This window comes from Andrographis paniculata, unplaced genomic scaffold (assembly GCF_009805555.1).
Source record: "Andrographis paniculata isolate CXL003 unplaced genomic scaffold, ASM980555v1 Contig69END, whole genome shotgun sequence".
NCBI lineage: Eukaryota > Viridiplantae > Streptophyta > Magnoliopsida > Lamiales > Acanthaceae > Andrographis > Andrographis paniculata.
This window is the reverse complement of record NW_026137605.1, coordinates 5,237,528-5,245,204: the sequence shown is the minus strand read 5'-3', so window position 1 is coordinate 5,245,204 and position 7,677 is coordinate 5,237,528.

Sequence of the window (7,677 nt, the reverse complement as noted above, 5' to 3'; positions counted from 1 at the left end):
ATTTTCATCCACTTGAATGGAATACGAAGAATTTAAGTCTCTACTTTGCATCCTTTGTAAATATTCCAATACCCCTCAAGTGTCTCCAACCTCCATGTACTTAGTCCTCTTAGATCGCAAGTAATTTTTAGTGTCTTGCCTAATAAACCCTAAGCTTTCCCGGCCACCAGTTTCCTTAATCATTAAATCATGTGAGACTTTTGGAGCAAGTCCCACATGTTCGGCCTTGTCTATCTGAGAAGCATGAATTTCATCTATTTTCCTATGTGACGGGAAAAAATGAGTTTTCTAAGGACTAGTGAGTTGATGAGTGTGTTCAGATATAAACTCAAATACTTCGTATTTGTCATTCTCTTTCAATCGAATTCTCATCTTTGCTTTGCACCCAAATCTTATTATTGCTCGTGGTGCTCTCACATTAATATTTCTTTTATCTTCTCCCCTTGTGCCTTCAGCGTTACATGAAAACATTTTGCATTTTACCTTTCCTGTTCGATCTTTATGCATTTTGTGTCTTTTTATACCAAAACCTGTTTTTTTTAGCATAAGCCAAATAAAATTGATACGCTTCTTCTTCATTTTCAAACTCCTTTCCAATTTGAGGTGTTTCTTCAGGAGAAATATGATGACGATCATTTTCCATATTTGTAAAGTCTAATCTACGCGAAGAAAAAGACTTATTCTTTCCTAACTCATCAATCTCCACCATCACCTGTAACGTAATGTGTAGATACATTACTAATATATACAACAATAAAATATCATTATAAAAAATACAAAACAATAAAATAAAAAACGAAGTAAAAAAACAGTAAAAGAACATATAAAAAAAAATACTAAACAATAAAATAAGAAAATAAATGAAGGAACTGTAAAAGAGATAATTAAAAATTCCGAAGTAAAAAAATACAAAACACACACTGATTTTGGCAGCGACAACGGCGGCGATTTCTTCGGCATCGATGGTGGAATTTGGCTAGAGCGGACGAAAATTCTGGTGAAGATTTGGTTGCTAAAAATTTTACAAAGGAAGAGAAATAATAAAATGAACCTGCTGATTTTGGTGTCGTCAGCAGCGGTGGCGGTGTCGACGGTCACAGTGTCAGCTAGGGCGGATGGTGTAATTACTGGGAGGATGTATGTTCTGACGCGAGGGGGGAAAACACAATTTAGGTTGTAATTTGTGGTTTTAAAATAATAATAATAATAATAAATAATACATATACGTGTCATGTTGCTATTTGTTAGACTAATTAGACATAGTAGAGGTTGGACCGATGATCGATCCCGTTAGATTGCATGGCTTTCCAAAAACCATTGTTTCTGATCATGACTCTAGATTTCCAAGTTACTTTTTGGAAAACTTAGTGGGCTAAATTGATGCTATTTCAACTTCACATCACCCACAAACGGATGGCAAAAATTGAATCTGTGAATGGAACTGTCGGTAATTTACTGCGTAACTTAGTTCAAGAGCATTTGAAATCTTGGGAAGAATTTTTGCCACATTCTGAGTTTGCATAAAATTGTATGATTCATAGGGCTACAAATTGTTCACTATTTGAAATTGTGTATGGCTTTACCCCACTAACACATCTTGATCTTATGCCATTGCCTCGAAATGAGCAGACCAATTTTAATGGTAGAAAGAAGGCATAATTTGTGCGGAAATTGCATTATGAAGTCTACACGCGACTCCAAAAGATGGCTGAGAAATACACAAAGCAAGCAAATAAAGGTCGTAAGAATGTTCAACTCCATTCGGGTGATTGGATTTGGTTTTATTTGTGTAAGAAACGCTTTTCCGAGTGAGAAAATCAAAGTTAATCCCACATAGTGATGGTCCATTCCGTATTTTGGAGAAAGTGTATGACAGTGCTTACTGCATCGAACTCCCGGGTGAGTACCAAGTCCATGGTACCTTTAATATTGCTGATTTAACTTTGTATGATGTGGAATATGATGATGTTGTTCCGGAGAACAACAAATCTCTTCAAGAATGAGGGAATGACGTGGATGTCAAAATGCCACTCCAACTACTTGGACCAAGTACCGGAAGCCATGCTCATAAACTCGAAGATCAATTTTTCGGCCTAATCCGAGAGCTCGAGATGAAGAATATAAACAAGCATAAAGCATGGAGACCTATCGGCCCAAGTCTAATGGTTATACGAGTTCAAAATGATTAAAGACATGCATTGATGTCATTGTTTACATCATAAGCATTGACATCATTGCTTATATCACATGTGATGATGTCATTTCTTACATCATAATCATTGAAATCATTGTTTACATCACTTTTTGGAATGTACTACCATTAATTACAATCTTGAAAATATATTCTTTTAGAAATGTGTTGCCATTATTTTGATATTGGTAATATACTTTTGAAAACATGTTGCAATTATGTGTATTGAAATATGTTCTTTATTCTTTTAGGAATGTGTTGCCATTATTTTGATATTGGTAATATACTTTTGAAAACATGTTGCAATTATGTGTATTGAAATATGTTCTCTATGAGAATGTATTTCCAATTAATTGCAGTAAGTACTTTGTCCCCCCTCCCTTTGGCCTATATAGAGACTTTTGTATCTATTTTTATTTCAACTTGGTCATAATACATTTCTCTTCATTTGAAAACTTGTATTTTTTATTGTGTTTACTTTCAAAGTGTGAGAGAGTGATTCCTTGCACATTGATTTCAAATCGGGTATTTGGAATTATCCATTAGTTTGTGACTTCTAAATTATTGCTGAGGAATTAAGCCTATCGATTTGTGCACATTGATTTCAAATCGGGTCTTTGGAATTATCCATTAGTTTGTGACTTCTAAATTCTTGCTGAGGATTTAAGCGTATCGATTTGTTCGTTCTCCTTAGTTAGGATTTTGGGTCCAAGATTAAATTCTTGAGGTTCTTAATCAACTAGGTTGGGTATCAAAGTTTTGCCATATCACATCTATTTTCTTTCTCGAGTTATTTATATTGATTAAGGTTATTCTTCTTTAACTTGGGAAAAATATACGAACCCACACGGGTTACATCACTATCTGCCAATGTTCGTCAGTTGAGTGGCTTCCTATTTCACCAGATGTTGGTGCTATATCCACCACTTCTGCATCATGGTTAAAAGTTTCTGCTAACTTTTCTGTTGGTTCACCACCCTTCTGTCATTTACTGGAGGCTATTTTGGGTGTCATATGGGCTGAAGATCTATTAAAATATGGTCCAATGTAGTGAATCTCTAGACTCTGCCATCATTGTAGAAGTTAACTTCCACCACTATATTATATGGTAAAAGTTTGTCCAAAATAGAAATCTGCTTTGGCGGCCTAGTGACCTGCCTGACCCTCGTGAGTTTAGGTAGTGTGGCCTTCCAAGGTGGCATCCAAACCTCCTGTAGTATAGGTAAGGCCGATGCTTTGGTTTAGTTCGGCTATATTCCGATAGAATTGATGGATATCGGCTGACGGTGGCCCTCTTGGCCATCTTCTAGATCTGACCCATCTTCTTCATTTTGAATTTCTTGAGAGACTATAGGATGTTGTTGCCCCCTAGTTTCTTGAGCTGCCGAAAGATTTTCTTCAGCTCTAATATCCTTAGAAGCCAACGTCCGGAGATTAGTATACCCTTGAAAGACAAGTTTCTCTCGTAATTAAGCATGCATCCCATTAATAGCAATATCTACAACTTGATCCTCCAAAATATTTAAATTGCACCAGCCATCTATCCTCTGGAATCACTTAAAAAAAGTCTTCCGCTGGCTCATCCGACCTATGCCGCAAGCTAAGAAGGTCTGTGATAGTCATCTTGGATAGCGGACTGTGGAAATGCTCATGAAACATGCTCTTCAGCTCAATCAAACTTTGCAATGAATTAGGATGCAACAAGGTATACCAACTAAAAGTTGGTCTGGTTAGTAGTAAAGAAAAGAGTAGCAGTTTGTACCACTCATTGCTCGGGAACTTCTATTGCATTGGGCCAAAAATTGACTTATATGCTCGATGGTCATTTTAGAATCCTTCCCGAAAAATAGAGTGAATTCGGGTATATCTGCATTATGAGTAATAGGATATTTCTCTAAAATTCGGTCTGGAAAAAGGACATAGATACTGAAGTCTTTCGGGCATCCTAGTAGGATCGTCGTCATATACCCTCCGAACTGCTTCCTCCAAAGTATCTAGATCTTCTGACGGATTCCTCTTAATGTTCTCCTATTGCCCATGATTTGGTAGAATCCGTGGGGGTAAATTTGCAACCAGGCGGTCCTCGTGCATGGATAGAAAACCCTGAAAAAATGTTCTCCACCTACTGGATGTGGTGGATTTTCCACTTAAAATGACAGATTTTCCACTAGAGATGGTGGAATTTGCAGTAGAGCTAGCGAAATTTGATGCAAAGGCTCTTTACTAGGCAGCCGCAATCGTGGCTCCTTAGAAATGGCCATCTTTGGAACTCGTTGAACTACTTCCGCAGCGGAGCGATCCTCCCGCATAGGAAGAACTCCTAAAAGATGATATCCGCCACCTCGATGCGGTGGATTTCTCACTAAAAATTGTGGAACCTGATTCACTGATTCCTATACTTGTAGTAGTGGTCGTGGGCCTTTTAGGACAGTCATAGGTGGTGTATCGGTAGGCCAACTTGTTGAAATTGGTCTCTCTATTGAAATTTGTTGCGGTGAATTTGGGATGATGTTCCTGGGTGCATGTGGCAGAGATGTTTTCATGCTCTTCATGGTCACTTGCCCCCTAACTGATGAGTAAATCAGCAGAATCTGGGTGTATAAACCCCAAGGAATTCCATAGTATGAAGGGGGAATGTAAGGCGGTTGACTCTAAGGATTCCAACTCCCCCATGGTTCTTGCGGAAGTGATGAGGCTATGTTTCGTCCAAACCTAAAAAAATTGTGGTCCCACTAGATATGCCAATTTAGTGTATACAAAAATCAGTATATTCCTAATATAATGACGGGCTTAATTTAACCAATCAGAGAATGTCCAAGGATTCTCTAGAGCTCTCAAGAAAGTCCTTAGATTATATTTCTTGTTTTTGGAAATAGGACTTAGAGAAAAATCCGCCGATAGAAATAAAAATGAAAAGACTTTAAAAATGTAATTGTATTAAAAAACTGGAAAGGAAAGGCTTGAAAATACATTATGAATTGAAGAAAACTAGAAGAAAAACGAATAAACTTGAAGAATAATAAATTGCAAGGAATGTAAAGAACGGAAAAATAAAGATAAAAAATAAAGATTAAGTTGAAAATATTGTAATGGTCGGTGACCCTTTCTTCTTTTGATCTTCTTTCTTTTATAGTATAACCTTAGAGCTAAACTCCACTTCATTAATTGCATGTAACCTCCCTTGTCAAAGCATAGTAATCCTTATCCTTTTAATGGCCAACTTTTGGAGCTCTTATCATAACACCCCTAGATCATTGATGAAGATAAGTCCATTTTTAATTGCACAATATTAAATCCAATCGAGTAATCTTCAATTTATTTTGAGGATCAAACTCCCCATTTCTTGATGACCATTATGATTTCCGCAGTTGTTACTTCTTGTTGCCACTTTTTCTCAAGATTGTAGATTTTTCGTAGCAATCTGGGCCCCATTTTGTTGGACTTATCCAACTTGGGCCTCACTCCTCAGTCATAGGTTCCCGACTCCTCCATTGCGCCTCTACTAAATCAAACTTCTTTTTTTTCTTGGGCTTTTCTCCTAATTTATATTTTTGGACTAACAATTAGAAATATTAGCCTAAAGTTCAAGTTTAAATATGATTTTTTTATTAAATTTATATAAAAATTAAAAATAATTTAAGACAAAATAGCATAAAATCCCCATGTGGTTTTCCGAATTCGCTGAAAACCCCCTCTGGTCTTAAAATCCCATATTACCTATTCGTGGTTTTGAAAATACTGCAACTAATACCCACACCATTAATATTTAACGGCAATTGTATTGCACGCGCGATTAATGCGTGTATTATTGAAAAATCACTTAATATAAGAAACAAAATTATAAAATTACCCTTTCTTCTTCCGTTCATCTTTCCCTACCTTTCTGCCATGGTTGTTCTCTCCCGTTCTCAGTTGCTTTCTTTTTTCTTCGATAAAAGTCTGGTACGAATAGGGCAACACTCCGCCGAAGTGCACCTCTGCAATAATGGGAGTCGATGATTCCTAAATCTTCACAATAAACAGTGGATTGGGGTGAGCTCGAATGGGGAAAAATAGAAAGAGAATCAATCTAATCTGTAATCCTTAAATTGATCTTATCATTTGATGCAAGGAAAGTGGCGAAATGAAAATGTCTGAAATATCAAGAAATGTGGTGTTGGTAATGGTGGACGGATAAGAACGGAAGATCGACCACTTTATGGAATTTAATAGCCTCGATTGACTGTAGGCATATATGAATTTCTTTTTTCTTTTTTCTTCTTGTACAATAAAAATATTTTCTAATTAAAAACAGTTAGGGGAATTTGCAGATTAAGCTATTAATGTATAATTAACATGTGTACAATCATTGATTTATGTATGAATAAGGAATGTTTTTCTCAAGAATACTCCAATTAGGCATTTTCTTTTCAAGATTTGGGTTAAACTTCAAAATCCTCAAATTTAAATTGGAAAGGCTTTTTAATTGAATTCGAATGAGTATAAAAATAATTAGATTCTATGGTTTATCTGTTCGATCTATGAATATGAAAAACATAATCAATCATTAATCGTCTAAACTGGAATGAATCTTCAAGAAACATAAGTGAAAAAATGGAGAAAAAGAAAGAAGAAAGAAGAAGAAAAATGAAGAAAAGTAGGCGGGCAGAGAAGAAAAAATAAGAAGAAAGATGAAGAATATGTATGTATGTGTGTATGTTTATATGTGTAAAAAAAAAAAAGAACCAGAGATGGAAAAAAAATAGAGGAAAAAAAAAAGAAGAAAAAAGAAGAAAGTAGGTGGGTTGTGTATGTATGTTTGTGTAATGTGTGTCAAGTTTATGTATGTGTGTACATATGTATGTACGAAAAAAAAAAAAGGTCAAATATAAAATAAATGGTCAAAAGTAATAAATTTATTGGGGTATAACGGTCTAAAGAAGTAAAAAATTAATACCGTTAGTCCAATTTTGAAGGGAGAGGTGAGTGTTCAATATTTTGGAACCACGAGTAGATTTTATGGAATTTTAAGACTAGAGGAGATTTTCAGCAAATTTGAAAAACCACAGAGGGGGTTTTATACTATTTTGCCATAATTTAATTTTTATATACTGATAATTTTACATTTATGACAATTGGAGTAAACTCCCTCTATTAATAAAAATGTTGATATGTAGACCCCACCTAAGAGTATATCATACTGGACTCTCCATTTTTACAAATTTGTTACAAATAACTCTCTATCTTCTATTTTTTTTCTCATATTACCATTAATATTTCTATAATAATCTTCCTTGTAGTTGGTTATCAAACTACCTTTCATTGTCCAATTGTTTCTCTAGTGGAAAGTGCGACACATACTGCACATATTTATGTAAAAGGAATATTTGTTTGTTATTTGTTTAATTTTGATCATTTTTTATTTTTTACTTTTCCTTTATCAGTAATTTTATTTTTAAATTTTAGTTTCAATTTGGTTATGTTTGGTTTAGAATTTTGATTTGTTT